The 19936-nt window shown below is 44.3% G+C and overlaps 1 non-coding gene across 1 annotated transcript; it reads right to left on the minus strand.

Moving 5' to 3' along the window:
• Positions 1-16758: 16758 nt before the first annotated feature.
• trnas-gcu (transfer RNA serine (anticodon GCU)) lies at positions 16759-16840 on the minus strand. Its single transcript has one exon. It is a non-coding gene; the product is annotated as a tRNA-Ser (tRNA).
• Positions 16841-19936: the final 3096 nt, after the last annotated feature.

Raw genomic sequence — 19936 nt, forward strand, 5'->3', positions numbered from 1 at the left:
TGCATGGAAACACCACCATGTGCAAGCTCCCCTCCAAGTCACACACCATCTGATCTGCAAATATATCGCTGTTCATTCACTGATGCTGGGTCAAAATCCTGGATCTCCCTTCCTAACAGCACTGTGGGTGTACCTACACCACATGGAGTGCAGCAATTCGAGAAGGGAGCTCACCGCCACCTTGTCAAGGACAATTAGGGATGGGTAACAAATTCTGGACGTGCCAGTGTCGCTCACATCCCATGAAAGAATATGCCTAATTTTATACTCAATTGTCCTCTGAATGCAGCCCAACCCTCTATTTGCTCCAACTATCACTTCACAGCATTGCTGCTGTACCTTTAGAGATCTGTGCACTAGAACATCCAGATCTCTGCTCAAAATTATTTTCTTTCTCCATCTGCTTTAATGTTTTTCCCTGAAGGGTGTATGAATGTTGAACATTCGCCCTGTCCACATGAATAACACTGCACTTACCCAAATTAAACATCATTTACCAGTCATGAACCCAATCTCCCAACACATTAAGATCAGCCTGAAACAGTCGAGCATCGTCTACAGTCTGAACACTCGCACAGATCTTCAAATTATCTGTAAATTTACAGATGATGCCCCCTACACCTACATCCAGATCATTAATAAAAATAATAAAGAGCAACAGACCCAACACCGATCCCTGCGGGACACCACTGGTAACTGGTCTCCAAACAGATCCAGATCCATCTGTAACTACTTTCTGCCTACGTCCTGCCAGTCAGTTCCCAATCCAGATCAATATATTACCACTGATACCAGGGACTTTAATCTTATAGAGAAGCCTCTTGTGTGGAACCTTATCAAAATTTTTTGGATGAGATCAGCTAATTGAACACAGGCCGAGGATTAGGCCTAGGCCTGTCCTGCTCTGTGTATGGGTCGCAGGACCAAACAAGGTGAGATCAGCTCACTGAGCACAGGCCCTTCCTGCTCTATATGGTGCTCAGTACCTCACCAAATGAGAATAACTAACACACCACAAGCCAGGGAGCCTCGGCCCATCCTTCTCTGATTGTGGTTCAGTGCCAACCAGGTAAGATCAGCTAATTCAGCACAGACCGGAGATGGAAGCTGGACCTTTCCTGCTCTGGGGACTCCGTACCATACCAGGTGCGATGAAGTAAAATACCACAGGCCGGGGATGGAGCCTGAGATTTCCCTGTTCTGTGTGGGGCTCTGTACAACACCGTGTGAGAAGAATTATCATCCCTCAGGCTGAGGAAGGAGCCTGGGCCCATTCTGTTCTGTGTGGCTCCTACCACACTGAGTGGGATCAGTTAACTCAACACAGGCCATGAATGCAACCAGGCCCTTTCCTGCTCCGTGTGGCTCAGTATCACACCAGGTGGCATCAGCTAACACAGCACAGGCTGGGGCTGGGGCTGGAGCCTGGGCCCGTCCTGCTCTGTGGGCTCAGTAACAACCCGAAAGATGAACTTTTTTCAAAAGACTTCAGTGCATTTAACTCTGTCTAACACTGTGAGGCAGCTTTCTGTGTTTATAAAGAGTGTAATTTATTGACTGGTCTCTTGGATCAAACAGGGTAACAGACAGAGGTCTGTGTGCAGAGGTTTTGGGAGTGAGCTCTGATTCCTAACTCTTTCTGGACTGTGAGGAATAAAGAATGAATGAGAGAGAGAGAATGTGGGAGAAGGGATGATGGAAGAATTTGTCTGTGAACCTGATTAAAAGTGGCTCAAACGCAAGATAATATTAAGATATCAAGAGCAGAACATTAACATAATCTGAGTTCCACGATCTGGTCGGGTCCCATTCCCCTGAAGTGAGGAATGAACGCGTGGGGAAATTCCGCCTGGAGTTATATTTGTCTCCAATGAAGATGAGTTCACAGTGAGGCTGGAATAGCTCAGTTGGGAGAACACGAGATTGAAGAACCAGGATACAATCCCTGGTTTCATCAATTTTAATTTGGTGTTCCATCAGTTTAAGTAGAGAGAATCGGAGGGGAGATTTTCCACTCTTGATCCCATGGGCTGAATTTTAAACGAACGGTGCGGCTCTCGGCAGAGGCACCGGAAGCGGGTGCCGTTAACTCACGAGTGAAATGTGGCCGACCGACCCCGATCACGGAGCAGCCGACCAATTAATGAAGGGGAGGCGTGGGGCCCATGTAAACAAGGACCAGAGGCAGGGAACGAGGCACCGATGGCACCGACATCTGACACAACGGCAGGTGCTGGCACCATATTGAAAGGGCTGCCAGACCTGCATTCACTGCTGCCTGGTTTGAAGGAGTGTCTTCCTGAGAGCCCTCTGCTGTCCCAGGACCCGTTCTGCTGCCTCTGCTGCCCTAGGACCCGTTCTGCTGTCACTGCTGCCCTAGGACCCGTTCTGCTGCCTCTGCTGTCCCAAAACCCGTTCTGCTGCCTCTGCTGCCCCAGGATCTGTTCTGCTGCCTCTGCTGACCCAGGACCCGTTCTGCTGCCCCAGGACCCGTTCTGCTGCCTCTGCTGCCCCAGGACCCATTCTGCTGCCTCTGCTGCCCCAGGATCCGTTCTGCTGTCCCAGGACCCATTCTGCTGCCCCAGGATCCGTTCTGCTGCCTCTGCTGCCCCAGGACCCGTTCTGCTGTCTCTGCTGCCCCAGGATCCGTTCTGCTGCCCCAGGACCCATTCTGCTGCCCCAGGATCCGTTCTGCTGCCTCTGATGCCCCAGGACCTGTTCTGCTGCCTCTGATGCCCCAAGACCTATTCTGCTGCTTCTGCTGCCCCAGGACCTGTTCTGCTGCCTCTGCTGCCCCAGGACCCGTTCTGCTGCCTCTGCTGCCCCAGGACCCATTCTGCTGCCCCAGGATCCGTTCTGCTGTCCCAGGACCCATTCTGCTGCCCCAGGATCCGTTCTGCTGCCTCTGATGCCCCAGGAGCTGTTCTGCTGCCTCTGATGCCCCAAGACCTATTCTGCTGCCTCTGCTGCCCCAGGACCTGTTCTGCTGCATCTGCTGCCCCTGGACCTGTTCTGCTGCCTCTGCTGCCTGATAGGTAAGGAGCTGAATGTGAGCCTGCAGTGACCATGGTCCCACAGTTTAGCGATGCCTTCCTGCAGGTTCGCCTCCAGGTGGCAAGAGATAGGTGGAAGATCCTCTTTCCCAGGGATGGGAGGTGAAGACCTGCCCACCTGACCAAGTAAAGCTGGCTGGAGATAGTAGGTGAAGTCAGCAGCCGTGGGATCACCCCCAGGACATGGATCCAGTGCAGGAAGTGGGTCTATGACCTGATCCAGGCTGTTCAGGGGAGAACTCCAAACACTTTGGACCCTTTGGACATTGCGTGTGGCAGAGTGAGAGGGAGTGTTTGGTGGAAAGGGAGTGACCACCCAGTCATGTGTATTGGGGAAGGGCAGCAGGACATGCTGCCTGAGGCTTGGCTGCATCTCGGTGGGATGTGCACGTCAGTCATAGTATAAACTCACACAGTCCCTCGAGAGGGGGCCACATGCAGGAGGAATACGTGTGTCCCCATCATGGACTGCTGGACTATCACCATCAGAGATGTTGGGTTTGTCCCCGCTGGGAGACTAACTTTGTTCATCATAGTGGCTGCAGGAGAAGACAGCCCACAATCGGAAAGAGCGTGTCAAGACTGGCCGTGGAGTGCCTTATCGCCATGTCCTCATCCCAATGGAGGAGGAGGCCATGGAACAGGCCGGGCAGCAAGGCAACTGCTCCATAGCTGATGGAGAGACACATCCCTCATAAATAATTGAAATGAAATGTTTATTAGGAAATGCACAATATAAAAAAGAGAGAGAAATAAATGCTGAGAAAAATAGAAGTCAATGTTTGGAAGGTAAAAAGAGCAAAAGATGTAACTTTTATTCTGGTTGAGTGAGAGGAATATGTCACACTCTGGGGCTTTTTAAGAGGATTTAGTGATAAACCTGGGATTTGAGAGGAAGCTGGTTCATGGTTTACAGATCAAATTCAGTCCCTGGGGTGGAGCCAACAGCTGCACCGTCCAATAACAGACAGGACGGGGACACTGTCTCAGGCCTAGTGAGCTCAGTCGATGAAAGCATGAAACTCTGAATCTCAAGTTTTTGAGTCTGAGCCCCATGGTGTGTGTTTTTTATTTCCTTTTTAGGCTGATTTTACAGGCATTCTCCAGCTCTGAATTCCTCGGCAGAGAGTTCAAGGAGTGTTTGAAATGAGATTCAACAGCAGTATGAGAAAGTCTCTCCTTGATTCAGGACACTTACCTCTGTGCAGCAACTCGCTGCTGAAGACTGAACTTTGTCTCATTTCATTCTCAGCTCATGGCCAGTGTGGATCACTGGGACTTCTGGCTGTCTCCCACTTCACAATTCATCAGTGCTGAGAAAGCAATGGGGAATATTACTCACATGTTACAATGTTTTATAAATACTTGAATGTATTTCACACTGTGTCTAACAGTGTGAATCTCCCGTGGTATATCAGCTCACCAATACTTCAACAGAACATTCACATAATGTGAGCTCTGAGATCTGTTCAGATCCCATTCCCAAGACCTGGAAAGTGGGATTGGGCTGGATCGCTCTTTTTCAGCTGGCACAGACACGATTGCTAAATGGTCTCATTCTGTGCCATAAATTTTCTCCATTTTCTATGTTCTATGAAGTGAGGTGTGATTGGGAGGGGCAATTCCACCAGGGTTATATTTTCTACCAAAAGAAAGACACAAGGGATACTTCACTTTTTTATTCATTCATTCATGCGATGTGGGCATCGCTGGCTAGGCCAGCATTTATTGCCCATGAGAAGGTGGAGGTGAGCTGTCTTCTTGAACCATTGCAGTCCATGTGGGGTAGGTACACCCACAGTGCTGTGAGAAAGGGAGTTCCAGGATTTTGACCCAGCGACAGTGAAGGAACGGCGATATAGTTCCAAGTCAGGATGGTGTGTGGCTTGGAGGGGAACTTGCATGTGGTGGTATCCCCTGCATTTGCTGCCCTTGCCCTTCTAGGAGCTAAAGGTCACTGATTTGGGAGGTGCTGTCTAAGGAGTCGTGGTGCATTGCTGCAGTGGATCTTGTAGACGGTACACACTCTGCAACTGAGGGTCGATGGTGGAGGGAGTGAATGCTTGCAGATGGGGTGCCAATCAAGCGGGCTGCTTTGTCCTGGCGGTGTTGAGATTCTTGAGTTGGAATTGCACCCATCCAGGCAAGCGGAGAGTATTCCATCACACTCTTGACTTGTGCCTTGTGGATGGTGGACAGGCTTTGGGGAGTCAAAGAGTCATGGATGAGTGAGAGGAATATATCACACTTTGGGGCTTTTGTAAGAGGATTTATTGATAAACCTGGGATTTGAGAGGAAGCTGCTTCATGGTTTACAGAACAAATTCAGCCCCTGGGGTGGAGCCAACAGCTGCACTGTAATTACTCGCCTCAGGATTCCAAGCCTCTGACCTGCTCTTGTAGCTACGTTATTTGTATGGCTACCCATGGTAACCCCCATGATGTTGATAGTGGGGGATTCAGTGATTGTAATGCTATTGAATGTCAAAGGGATATGGTTAGATTCTCTCTTGTTGCAGATGGTCATTGCCTGGCACTTGTGTGGTGCGAATGTTACTTGCCACTTATCATCCCAAGCCTGTGTGACTGAAATAGCTCAGTTGGGAGTGTGTTAGACTGAAGATCCCTGGTTGAATCTGGGGTTTTGGCAGTTCTCCTGTATTCTGCATCACCCTTTGGTTTTGACTCTTGAGCTGCACAATTTACACTGAAATTATTTACCCAACTCTGAAGGTTGGATTGGAATAGAGAGATATCAAGGATGGGAAATATATACATTGTCTGCTGTAGCTTATTCTCTATCTCCTTGTGTCCTTTTCCCCAGTTTTTGAATCTTTCGGGGCCGGGTGAACATTTGATTTGCTGCATTTGTCCCAAACTGAAGCCTTTTCCACATCTCTGGGCGGTCAGACTCACTCTGTCTGTTTTTGCTGCTCGTGACCATTAACGAGAAAGGCCACGAGTTCAACGTTTATCAGCAAATGGAAGATAATTGGAAAGAATTCTGTGTTACTCCAGACCAGTGACAAAGATACAATGGATGTTATTCAAAATAAATTCCCTTTGACATTTTATGTAAACTTGTTTGCATCTAAAAGTTGGATTTTAAGTGTTACAAAAATGTGTCAAATTAATGACTGACCATGTGACAGCGCACATGGTGATCAAATCCACAGCCTTGTTGTTATCAACACTGCGTCCTAACCAACTGAACTAAGCGGCCTATAGACAGAGCCAGGTATGGGTTTGAGCCGCACGCTGTGCAGTTTGTGTTTTATTTCTCACACTGGGTGACAGAGCGATTGTACAAACAATGGACACATCACATCCCTGAAACATTGTTCTGATATAAAACAGTGTGAAATAAGAACTGAGCATGGAAATGGAAAGGAACCAGAAATCAGGACTTTAATCTATTAAAGTTGATCTTGAAATTCAACCATTCACTGAACATTCCAATAGATCGAACTCTCTTCTGATACAAAATCCAGGAACTTGAGCTGCTGTAAAACACAACTGAGCTTGACGTGATTTGAATACGCAACCTTCTGATGTGGAGCCAGACGCGCTACCGTTGTGCCACAAGCTCACAGATAAAGCAAAGTCTTCCATTCCTGACAGATTTACTTCTTGTTTAGATTCAGTGATTGAAATTAATTCAATCCTCATCTGACCTCCACTCTGTGAAGGCCTGCGATCTGACCTGAACCCGACGGGACCCGACGACCTGTGTCGGGTTCGGGTCATGTCGGGCTCAGGTCAGGTTGGGTCAGGTTCAGGTCAGGCTGGGTCCAGGTTGGACTGAGTCCGGGTCGGACACACACAGTAAGTATTACATTTAACTCTGCTGGGAAGTTGAGTTTCATAATTGTCAAAAGTTGAAAAGCCAACCTAAGCTGGGAGTCCGGGTCATTAAGGAGGGAAACTCTGAGTCTGCTCAGTGAGCAAGTGAGCATCTCTATGACGTCATTGCGCTCATGCTGCAGCTTCCTGTAGATTCGGAATCGGGAGGTAGATAAAGTGAACATTCCGGTGGTCGGGTAAGGCTCGGGTTAGTTTGGGCTTGGGAATAAATGGAGATACTCGGGCCGGGTCGGGCTCGGGTCCAATGTGGTTCTGTGTGGTTCGGGTCGGGTATTTTTCCTGACCTGAGCAGGCCTTTACCGCTCTGTCAGTTCAGTGCCTTATTTAAACTATTACTTGGAGTTCTGTTTTACAGGGTCTCGGCTGTTTAAGTGTTTCCCAGACCCACTATTCTGATTAATCAGACATTTTGCTGCTAACTGCTGCTGCTACAATTGAAATGTAAAAAATAATTTCCAGTGACCTGCAACCAATGGACAAATGCATTTCAGAAAGATAAAGCTCATTCACCAATCCACAAATGTGTCTTTCTGCTTATATTTATAAACAACTCCTCTCCACTATGAGAACTATACAATCACTACAGTTATTTGAAAGTTAGTATAAGATGTTCCAGTTCATCAATTTTAAAACTGCAGCAGGTATTTTCCAGAAAACTTCTCTGTTGGAACCTCAGTCCCATTTAGATTGAAAGTGGACAATTAATGTATTCACTTGTTCATTGTGGACAGGTGTCTGACTTCGAATAAATCTCATTAACTTTCAATGAGGTGGCAGTATTTCTGTGCTCCCATTTTACACAGTCTGTCCTGTTCATGCACCATGTTTTTATTCTCCTCTCCCATTCTCCACAGGATACAGATTACAAGCATCATCAATCTAGCTGTTGAAAAGCATTGGAAGAATCTGGTCACACAGGTATTGAAACATTCATTATCTGCCATTTTACAATTTGGTTGCTTTAAACACAGTACAATGTGCAATCATCTTGAAAAGTGATTCTCTTCAATATCCAATACAAACTGAATTGCAAACCTGACAGACAAACACAGGAGAACAAATGACGAGTGAACACAAACCTCATGGTGCTCATTTTCAGATTTATTGCAGTCATCTTACAAAACAAGTGAAAGAATATTACAGTGAAATGATTTGGAAAGTAGGTGTGACTTTTGTTGGGGCCTTTCTTTGCTCTGTTGGTGAAACTTTCTTGCACCTGACTCCTGTTCATGTCTCTGTTTCCTCTATTGAATGAGGAAGGAGGTATTTGATCAGAAGTCAACTGGATTGTGTACCTTTGATAGGGGATTTCAGCACCGTCAGGGCTGGAAACAGGAGTGAGTGAAAGACACTGCATGGAGTTTGATTTTGTGCAGAGGGAGAGCAAATCTAACAGGACTGTGCGATATTGGCCTGGATTTTACAGTCCCAATAGCAGCAAACACTGAGACTTTCACTGCTATTGAGGGTCTGAACAGCAGTGCAACTGCCAGTACATGCACACACTAACACCAGCATCTGGAAGTTGTGGTGGTGAGAAATGTGCTTAGAAGGAGCCTCTGATCATAATCGCACCAGCCCACTCTTTAAAGTGACAGGGACCTGTAGTTCAGCAATTTGGGCTCATTGCCCACAACGTACCCTTATTTTTACCTGGGTTGGATTAGAGCCGGTACCAACAGGCTCAGGGGTGCTCGGGAAGGACTTTTCTGTTGACACAACAGCTCCACTATTCCAGGAAGACACCGGCAGCAGCAGGGGTCAACTTTCAGAGGGAGTTCAGACATTTTAAATGTTGTATTTTGTTTCTTAATTGTATGTAACTTTTTAGCATGGCCTTATCAGAGTTCTTAAATTTACATCTGACTTTTTATTAACAAGATTGAAGTGCTTTTAAAAGATCTCTAAATATATATGACTTTTTATCAAGATTTACCAGGCTTCTTTGTAAAGACTCGAGTAAGATTGAAGTGACTTTTAAAAACTACATCTTATCCTTTAAAATCCTGCTTCCATGTAGATGACATTGGAAGATGGCTTCAGAATAACTTAGACTATCTTTCTAACAGGTACTGCAACAGCTTAAGACCTACTTTTCTGCAAAAGCTGGTGAATTACAAAGAAACAATGGATTGAACATTTTATAAACTGTTGTTGCAGATGGGATTCAAACACATACATGTAAAACAGAAGGAATTAATAATCCATCATCTTAACCTCTCAGACACCTCATCACCCAGCTTTGTGCCAGCCACCCATCACATGTCTTTTTTGCCTCTATGGAAATTTGGGCAGGACAGTCACCTTCAGCTCAGATCCTGACTGTGCAGCCAGATGTGCAATGATGGAAATGTAGCTTCTGTAAGTAAATGAAATTTCCATCACATCAGGTCATGGCCTTTTGGGAATGGAGTGGTGTGAAACATTTCCAGACCATGTCCAACACGTTTCTACTCAGTGTGAAAACCCACCACTGAAAGACTGGGACATACAATCATTTGATCACATCATGATTAACATCACTCAGACACATGAACCATTAGGTCACTGACGAAGTCATGATGACTTCTAATTTCTCATGAAATGACAACTGAACTAACTGACTGGAAGAATTGCTTTAACTCCACGTGATCAGAGAGGCACAGCCTCAGACCGACTTGGCAGATGAATATTGATTGAATAATTTCTGTGTGAGGAATGTTCCAGCATCATAAACCAGGGGAACGTGCTGACTGAGCTGTGTCTTCATCTCTTCTGGGCAGTCGGACAGTTCACCCTTCATTCTTCTCTGATTCACTTTCCCAAAGTGGATCTACAGATTCTCAAATCTGGGGACTGGGTTTTCTTATTTTGTTCCTTTTGATTTTTCTTGCTCCTGAATGATAATATATTCTAAACCTCGGATCAACCCTCCCCTTTGCGTCGTGTTATAGTCTTGGTTAAAAGAGACACAAAACGACACAAACACTCTGAAACATACAACACGGTCACACTTTCCTTCAGTGAGATTAATGTTGAGCTGTTTTCCAGGTTAAATGCAACTGCAAACACATTGCTCTCAAAGAAATTGTAGGGGATTGAGTTGCCGTTGAAATATTAGCACTGGACATCTGTACAAGGAGGAACAGCCGTTCCAAACTCACATCCTTCACAAAGGCAACCACTGAGCTGTTTTCTTGTGTGAATAAAATTCATAAGAAAAGTTAAAGTTCACAAGAAAATGGATGTAAATGATTGATAGCTAAACTTTTGAAGCAAGGATATGAATCCAAGATTTTCTGATTATTGGACAAACACTCGAACCAATTAAGCCACTGAACCAGATCACAAGTGCTGTGACAACTCGGGGCAGAGGAGGGCACTCTTTATTCTCATCCCACTTCTCCACATGTCACAACATCTATGTGAACTTTTCCCACATACTGATACAGTCAATCATGTACTCTATTTTTCCCAGAATAGAAGACACTGACCAGGTTTCTTTAATGAACAACAAAATTATCCATTTATTGTCGAATAAGTTTTAACTAGTCATGAAGTAAAGCATAAACACACAGGTGGAAATTTTAAAAGTTCCTTTTTCACCTTGAACAACTTATAAAGTCCTTTTTTTCGTCTTCGAGCCACACACACACACACACACACACCGGATAGCTGAAAAAATAAAAGGGATTTTTTTTTTAATTCAGCACTCTGTTGCAGACAAAAAAAACCTCTTGGGCTGTTTATTTGCTCATTATTGAAGAAATCATCAGATGAGATATGTTGCTCCAAAACTGGAATGCAGTCTAACTTCCGAATATACGTAGACAGGTCACTAGGGTATTTCAGAACAGTTCTTTTCAGAAGGCATTGAGAATTAATTTTAGCAGGCCTTCTTCAAAGACATGCGACAAGATGAATTAACTCAGTGGACTTCTCAGGGTCTTTTAAAGATTTTCTGGAAAACAAACTGGGTTGTGGTCTTCTCTCCTTCCTTGACGATTCTTCAGGCTAACTTTATCAGCTGCTCACTCCAGCAGGTAAAACACACTGACTACTACAACCAAAGGTTGTGAGTTTTCTGCTGTCTTCGGTTTGCGCTGCTGCTGCCAAGGTTGTCCATTCAAGTGGCATGACTGACTTCACTAACCACATTTCTCCCGGTTACCAGGGTTTCTGTTCTATATTTAACTTGAATCATGTGACAACCAGTAAACATAGTTGCCAAATTGGTTCTTTTGGTGCCCTCTTGAAAAAGAACTGGTTCTACACTTATTCAGTTTGATTATGACTTCTTCAAAAAATATTTTAACAAAAGAAACAGAATCCCTTCCATAACATCATGTACTTTCCCTGAGCTGCAGGTTATCGCAAGTCTCTCTGGCTGTGTTTATTTTAGCTGATTTTGTACTCAGGTTCTTTCTGAATCCATGTGTTTGCAGATCTTTGTGAGTGAGAGATGTGGTAATATGTTTAAAAGATTTCCCTGTAAATTATTCGTATCTCCATCTTTCCCCGAACTTTGTACAAACACATTAATATGGGAATCACACACATCAGGCCGTCAAACCTGTCTGCTAAACATTGAAAGGTGACAGTGTTTATTGTGACGGGGTTCCATTTCTGAAGACATATCTTGATGATTCACACGTATAAAAATTTGTATATTATGTTCATGACATAATGACATAAAAAAACATTTCCTTGCACTTGCCATGCTTGGTGAACATTTTCTCTGCTGATGCCCCTTGAATATATTAGAGAACATGGTGACGAGGTTGAGATTAAAGTCTGTAAATATAGGCAGCAAACAGCAGCAGGGACTGCAGTGAACAAGATTTACGTGACATATTTGTGCTTATATTGGTGGGTGAAATAAGATACTAAACACACAAAATCCTACATTTGAGCTCGCGTATAAGATTGCTCTGTCTATGGCGATAGCATTAAAGAATGCTCAGGAATTTTGTCCTATGCCAGTGATCGTAACACACTTCAGGGGAACTTAAAAAAAATGGTAAAATGGGCTTTCACATAACAGATGAAATTTTACACAGAGAAGTGTGAAGTGATACAATTTGGAAGGAAGAACGCCATATAAATGAAACGTTACAATTCTAAACTGGGTGCAGGAGCAGAGAGACAATGTGCACCAATGTGAGAAGGATTGAAAAGGTAGCTAAGAGCAAACAGGACACTTGGCTTTATTAATAGAGGCATAGAGTAAAAACATATAAGTTATGCCAAACCTCTTTAAAATACTGGGAATGAATGGCCTCCACCTGTACCTCCACAGAAAGCTTCAATTCCAGGTTTACACACACTCGTCAGGATCACTCTCCACAGATTCTGCCCTCCAGGCTTGGACACCCACTTCAGGATCACTCTCCACAGATCCCGCCATTCCAGGTTCGGACACCTACTTCAGGATCACTTTCCATACATCCCAGCACTATGGGCTCGGAGACCCTCTTCAGAGATCCTAAATCTCCAGACACGGACATCCTTTGAGGACCACTCTCCACAGATTCTTCCCTCCAGGCTCAGACACCCTCTTCAGAATCACTCTCCATACATCCCGCCACTCCACGCACGGATATCTCCCTCAGGATCAGATCAAAGAATGTTGCTTGTCACTTATCAGCTCAAGCCTGAATGTTGTTCAGGTCTTGCTGCTTGCAGGCACAGACTGCTTCAGTATCTGAGGAGTTGTGAATCATCAGCGAACATTCCCACTTCTGACTTATGTTGAAGAGAAAGCCATCAATGAAACAGCTGAGGATGGTTGGGCCTAGGGCACTGCCCTGAGAAACTAGGTATCCAGTCATGAAAGGTGGAGGACAATTAAATAACGAACCAGATGAGGAGGGTCCAAAAACATCCCTATCCTCAATGTTGGTGGAGCCGAGCACGTCAGTGCAAAAGATGAAGCTGGAGCATTTGAAACCATCTTCAGTCAGAAATTGCTCAGTGGATGATTCATCTCGGCCTCTTGAGGTCCAGAGCATCACAGCTTCCAGTTTTCAGCCAATTTGCTTCACTCCCCATAATGGCAAGAAACAGCTGAAGGCACTCGATACAGCAAAGACTATGGGCCCTAACAACATTCCGGCTCTAGTGTAATTCTGAGTTCTTTTTGCCTTCAGTCTGGTTCAGTAAATATACTGAGTCGGATGTGTAGGTAAAATCAATTACTTTATTTGCGCATTTAGCCGGCTGACTTACTCTAATGCAACGACACTGACTCCACCCAGAGTCTGTCTGGTCCACTGGAGTAAGTGAAGTTTTTTGATTCAGGTAGGACTGTTTATACATTAAGATTCATGCTATACCCCCTTGTTTTACCAATCAGTGCGATACAGTTCGACTTCACCCACGTGGTGACATGCAGTACATCTGTTACTGAGGTGACAATACACTCCATTCTCAATACATACTTGTTACTAATAAAATATTGTTTTGTACCAGCAACATAAAACAAAGCGGACAAGCAAGCTAATTAGCAAGAGCATAGGAATCATTTATAATTATTCTAGTCTCACTCCCTACATGGATCATGAGTCTGTCTCTACCTTGTGACAAGTAATTGCGGCGCATCCTGCTATCTCTATTAGGTGTACGTTCCTGAGTGTTTCGTGCAGTCTGCAGCTACATCAAGTAGTAGCAGTTCACGAAGATAAGAGGGGCCGAGCACTCCTTATCACTCACACAGGGATGGACATCATTTGATTCACAGGGGTCCATTTGTTCCAAACCACAGGGAGTCACACAATCAGGCCATAAAGAACAGATATCTTTGCAATTACCAGTGTCAGCTAGTCTTTACAGTCTCACTCGCTCTGCCTTTACTTTTAACTATTTCATTGTGGTTTCTGCCACTTAAAATCAAAGCTCAGCAAAGCTACTATTCCTAACTTGGCTATATTTCCCATTAAGCATCGTGCCATGCCTTTCTGCTCACTTCCACACTCGTACTGAAGACTTGTGCTCCAGAACTAGCTGCGCTCTCAGCCAAGCTGTTCCAGTAGAGCTACAACACGGGCATCTACTTGACAATGTGGAAAATTACCCAAGTGTGCCCTCTCCATAAAAAAAATGCAGGACAAATCCAATCTGACCAATTGCCGCCCCATCAGTCTACTATCAATCATCAGCAAAGTGATGGAAGATGTCACCAACAGTGCTATCAAGCACCACACACTTAGCAATAATCTGCTCATCGATGCTCAATTTAGGTTCTACCAGGGTCTCTCAACTCCAGGAAATAATTTGGCAGATAGAGTAGAATGTGGGAAAATGTGAGGTTATCCACTTTGGTAGGAAGAATAGAAAAGGAAAATATTATTTAAATTGTGAGAGATTACAGAATGCTGCGGTGTAGAAGGATCTGGGTGTCCTCGTACATGAATCACAAAACGTTACCATGCAGGTACACCAAATAATTAGGAAGGCAAATGGAATGTTAACCTTTATTGCAAAGGGGATGGAGTATAAAAGTAGAGAAGTCTTGCGACAAATGTACATGGTGCTGGTGAAACCACACCTAGAGTACTGTGTACAGTTTTGGTCTCCTTATTTAAGGAGGGGTATACATGCATTGGAGGCAGTTCAGAGAAGGTTCATTGGATTAATTCCTGTGATGAAGGTGTTGTCTCATGAGGAAAGTTGAGCAGGTTGGACCGATACTCATTGGAGTTGAGAAAAATGAAAGGAGAACGTATTGAGACATATAAGATTCTGAGGGAGCTTGACAGGGTAGATGCTGAGAGGATGTTTTCTCTCGTGGTGGAATCTAGAACTAGGGGACACAGTTTCAGATTTAGGGGGTTTTCATTTAAGAAGGAATTTCTTCTCTCAGAGGGTCATTAATCTTTGGAATTCTTTACCGCAGAGAGCAGTGGAGGCTGGGTCATTGAATGGCTTCAAGATTTTTATCTACAAGAGAGCCAAGGGTTATGTGGGCAGGCAAGAAAGTGGGGTTGAGGTCATGATCAGGTCAGCCATGATCCTATTGAATGGCGGAGCAAGCTCGAGGGGCCAAATGGCCTACTCCTGCTACTAGTTCATCTGATCTTATGTTCGTATGACCTCATTGCAGCTTGGTCCAAACAGAGATGAAAGACTGGAATTCCAGAGGAGAGGTGAGAGTGATTGCCCTTGAGTGAGTGTGGCATCAAGGATCCCGAGCAAAATTGAAGTCAATGGGAATCAGGGGGAAACTCTCCACTTGTTGAAGTCATACCTCGCACAAAACAAGATGTTGTGGTTAGTGGAGGCCAATCATCTCAGCCCAGGACATTGCCTCAGGAGTTTCTCAGGGTAGTGTCGCAGACCCAAACATCCCAGCTGTTTCATTGACGACTTTCTCTTCAACATCAGTCAGAAGTGGGAATGTTAGATGATGACTCACAACTCTTCAGATACTGAAGCAGTCTGTGCCTGCAAGCAGCAAGACCTGAACAACATTCAGGCTTGAGCTGATAAGTGACAAGCAACCTTCTGGCCACACAAGTGCCAAGCAGTGAACATCTCCAATGAGAGAGAAAAAAAATCTACCTTTGGATATTCAGAAGCATTATCATCGTTAAATCCCCCACCATCAACATCTTGACCAGAAACGTAACTGGACCAGTCACATCTATGCTGTGGCTATAAGCGCAGGTCAGAGATTACGAATTCTGCAGCAAGTATCTCACCTCCTGACACCCCAAATCCTGTCCACCATCTACAAGGCACAAGTCAGGAGTGTGATGGAATACATCCCACTCAACAACACTCAAGAAGCTCAACACCATCCAGGACAAAGCAGCACACTTGATCGGCACCTAACCCGCCACCTTAAACATTCAATCCCTCCACAACCAGTAAACAGCGGCTGCAGTGTGTACCATCTCCATATGCACTGCAGCAACTCGCCAAGTATCCTTCAACAGCACCTTCCAAACTCGTGACCACTATCACCTCGAAGGACAAGGGCAGCAGATGCATGGGAACTCACTACCTGCAGGTTCCCCTCCAAGTCACTCACCATCCTGACTTGGAACGATATCGCCATTTCTTCACTGTTGTTGGGTCACAATCCTGGAACTCCCTCCCCAATAGCACTGTGGGTGTTCCTGCACCACATGGACTGCATCAGTTCAAGAAGGCAGCTCTCCACCACTTTCTCAACGGCAATAGGAATGGGGAATAAATGCTCGCCTTATCAGCGATACTCACACCCAAGAATGAATAAAAACCAAATCACTCTCCACAGATTCCCCACAATCTGGGCTTGGACATTTACTTCAGGAGCACAGAGCTTTATATCACTGCAACATGAGTTCCAATCTTCATATTCTGTTCACTTTTCACATTATTTTCTACCAGTCCACTAGCTTTTATTAATTCAGTATTCGGGTCTCTGCTCCTCCGCCGTTTCTAACATCTCACCTCTTCCAAAAAAACACTCTGATCTATCTTTCGTAGGTCCTAGATGACCCCTCATTTCAAACTCCATCTGCCAAAGGATTGCTCACTCAATTAATCTATCAAGAAGATATGAAAATAAATTTCTTGCCAAAGGATAATTTTCTGCATCTGCTCCCTCGCCATTTGCTTTTCCCATTTGTCTTTCACTTGGTGCAAAGCCAGAGAAAGTAAAGATGGAAGGAAGGAGGGGAAGAAAAATCCTGCTCCGTTTCGTGATCCCTATTTGATCTTCATTCCAGTGCAGTTTGGGTGAAGAATTCCAATTGTCTGTCTCAATTTTAATAAAGTATAACCAATTCTGGAATCACTGTCTGGACACAGACAAAAACGGGTTTTGAGGCTGACTTGACACATAAACTCCCCCAAAAATAAATAGTTCATAAACTAGCAACAAGTATGGGATTTGAACCCACGCATGCAAAGCTCAATGGATTAGCAGTCCATCGCCTTAACCTCTCAGCCACCTTGTCAGTTGCATAGGCATGGCTGTCACCTTCAGCACAGCTTCTAGCTGTGCAGCGAGCTGTGTCATGATGGAAATATATCTTCTGCAAGTAAATGAAGTTGGGAATGGAGCGGTGTGAAACATTTTCAGACCATGTCCAACACATTTCTACTCAGTGTGAAAACCCACCACGGAAAGACTGGAACATACAATCATTTCATCACATCATGATTAACATCACTCAGACACCTGAACCATGAGGTCACTGACGAAGTCATGATGACCGAATTTCTCATGAAATGACAACTGAACGAACTGACTGGAAGAATTGCTTTAACTCCACATGATCAGAGAGACACAGCCTCAGACCAACTTGTCGTGTGGTGTAAACAGATATCACTGCTTCTGATCTTCACCAGAACAGAGAGTGAGCTGTAACATTGATCATCAAACAGACTGTGAGAGAATACAACAGAATAAAACACATGGAGAGACACTGTGGAATAACAAATAGATTTGATTGGAATGTTGAATTCTGGTTGGAATGGATAAAACACCAGAAACAGCAGATTAAAGTGGGATTCTCATCATTATATTGATCTGGGACAGAAAAGAGAAACTGATGGAAAGAAGAGAAGAAGGAAGAAAAGAAAGGATGGAACAGTTCCATTTTTTCAGTTTTTTCACTCGCCCATCAAAGCTGATAAAAAAAGTTGCAAATAACAGAGAATTTCACCAAAAAGGGAGATTAAATGTTGCTGAAACCTTGGATCGAAGGATGCCCCAACAGATCACCTGTTTAACTGTCTCCTCACGGGGGGATTTCAATCAGTGAGCAATATTATTCTCTACTTTTTTTGTTAATTGGTCCCAGAACTGTCACTTGGAATTAATATCTGTGTTCTGACTCCTGAATAATAAAATTGTGAGTTTCTCGATATTTTCTGGACACAGTTCCTGCTGAAAGAACTAAGAACTCTTTCTAATTTACACAGTACTATATACACACTCATCAAGCCTGCTAAGCTAGCATCCTTGGTGCTGCTCTCTCTTCTCCCAAACCTCATCTCATGTGACTGTTACATCATCACTCTGACAGTGGGAGGGGTTGATCCCACTATCTTCAGCATTAACCCTTCACATCCTTCTGCCACACTGTCCAAAAAAAATGGGTGGAGGGAACTTCCTTCATTTATCAAAGCACCAACAGCAGCACAGTGGCGCAATGGTTAGCACCACAGCCTCACAGCTCCAGTGACCAGGATTCAGTTCTGGGTACTGCCTGTGTGGGGTTTGCAAGTTCTCCCTGTGTCTGTGTGGGTTTCCGCCGGGTGCTCTGGTTTCCTCCCACCTCCAAAAGACTTGCAGGTTGATAGGTAAATTGGCCATTGTAAATTGTCCCCAGTGTAGGTACGTGGTTGGAGAATGGTGGGGATGTGGTAGAGAATTTGGGATTAATGTAGGATTAGTATAAATGGGTGGTTGCTGGTTGGCACAGACTCGGTGGGCCGAAGGGCCTGTTTCAGTGCTGTATCTCTAAATAAGAAAAGTAAAATAAAAGCTACCAGTCGTAAATCAACTCAAACCCATTAGAGAGATAGAGGGAGACTGTCAGAGAACTTCCTGCATCCAGTCCTGACCCTGTCACACTCAGCAGCTTCTCACCCAGACCCCACTCTCATCAACACTGAACATTGTTACCGAGACCCTTCAAATACTGTTTATAAAAGGTCGAAAAATTCAAACTTCATCACAGCTAGATTGAATAGAACAAAGTTTAATATCTTCTCGTCGTCACTCGGTAACCACATGAGACAGTCCTTAAATCAGTAGCATAAATTATCAGCTGTAAGAATGTTTGTCATTGGGTTGAATCATTTCTGTGTGAGGAATGTTCCAGCATCATAAACCAGGGGAACGTGTTGACTGAGCTGTGTCTTCATCTCTTCTGGACAGTTCACCCTTCATTCTGCTCTGATTCACTTTCCCAAAGCGGATCTACAGATTCTCAAATCTGGAGACTGGGTTTTCTTATTTGGTTCCTGTTGATTTTTCTAAGTCCTGAATGATAATATATTCCAACCTCGGATCAACCTTGCCCTGTGTCCCAGTCTCAGTTAAAAGCGACAAATAACGTCACCAACATTCTGAAACATACAACACGGTCACATTCTGCTTCAGTGAGATGAATGCTGAGGCAGTTTCCGTGTCGAATGCGATTGTGAACAAATTTCTCTCAAGGAACTTGTAAGTGATCAAGTATTTGCACTGAATTTCTGTGCAAGAAGGGACAGTTTCAAACAACCATTCCCAAATCACTTCCTTCACAAAGACAAAGATTGTGCTGTCTTAACGTGTGAATCAACTTCACAAACAAATTTGAACTCGAAGTTCAGGAGAAGACAGAGATGTGAATGAATGACAGTGTAATCTTTAAATCATAATTTTCCGTTTCTTTGTTGAAGTGAGGCTCAACCCGAATCCACTAGAGATCGCGGAAAGCTACAAACTTGGATCCAGAAATCAGAAAAGTAGTGAAACAGTTGGTGAGTGCATTGTGACACTGAAGAATTTATCACCACATTGCAACATTGGCACATTCTTAGACCGTACATTATGAGACAGATTTGTGCTTATATTGGTGGATGAGGAAAGATACCAAACACACAAAATCCCAAATTGAGCTCGTGTGTAAGATTGCTCTTTCCACGGAGATAGCATCAAAGAATGCTCGTGAATTTCGTCCTATGCCAGTGACAGTAACACACTTCAGAGGAACTTAAACACACTGGTAAAATGGTCTTTCACACAACAGATAAAATTTTACACAGAGAATTGTGAAGTGATACAGTTTGGGAGGAAGAATGAGACAATGTACATCAATCTTTTTTGATCAAGGTTTGAAAAGGTTGCTAAGAGCAAACAGGACACTTGGCTTTATTAATAGAGGCATAGAGTAAAAGCAAATAAGTTATGCTAAAAATTTATAAAACACTGGGGCTGAATGCCTACTCCTGCACCTCCACAGAAAGCTTCCACTCCAGGCTCGGTCACCCTCTTCATGATCACTCTCCATACATCCCGTCACTCCACACATGGATATCTCCCTCAGGATCAGATC

The sequence above is a fragment of the Heterodontus francisci genome, unplaced genomic scaffold, assembly GCF_036365525.1.
Source record: "Heterodontus francisci isolate sHetFra1 unplaced genomic scaffold, sHetFra1.hap1 HAP1_SCAFFOLD_52, whole genome shotgun sequence".
NCBI lineage: Eukaryota > Metazoa > Chordata > Chondrichthyes > Heterodontiformes > Heterodontidae > Heterodontus > Heterodontus francisci.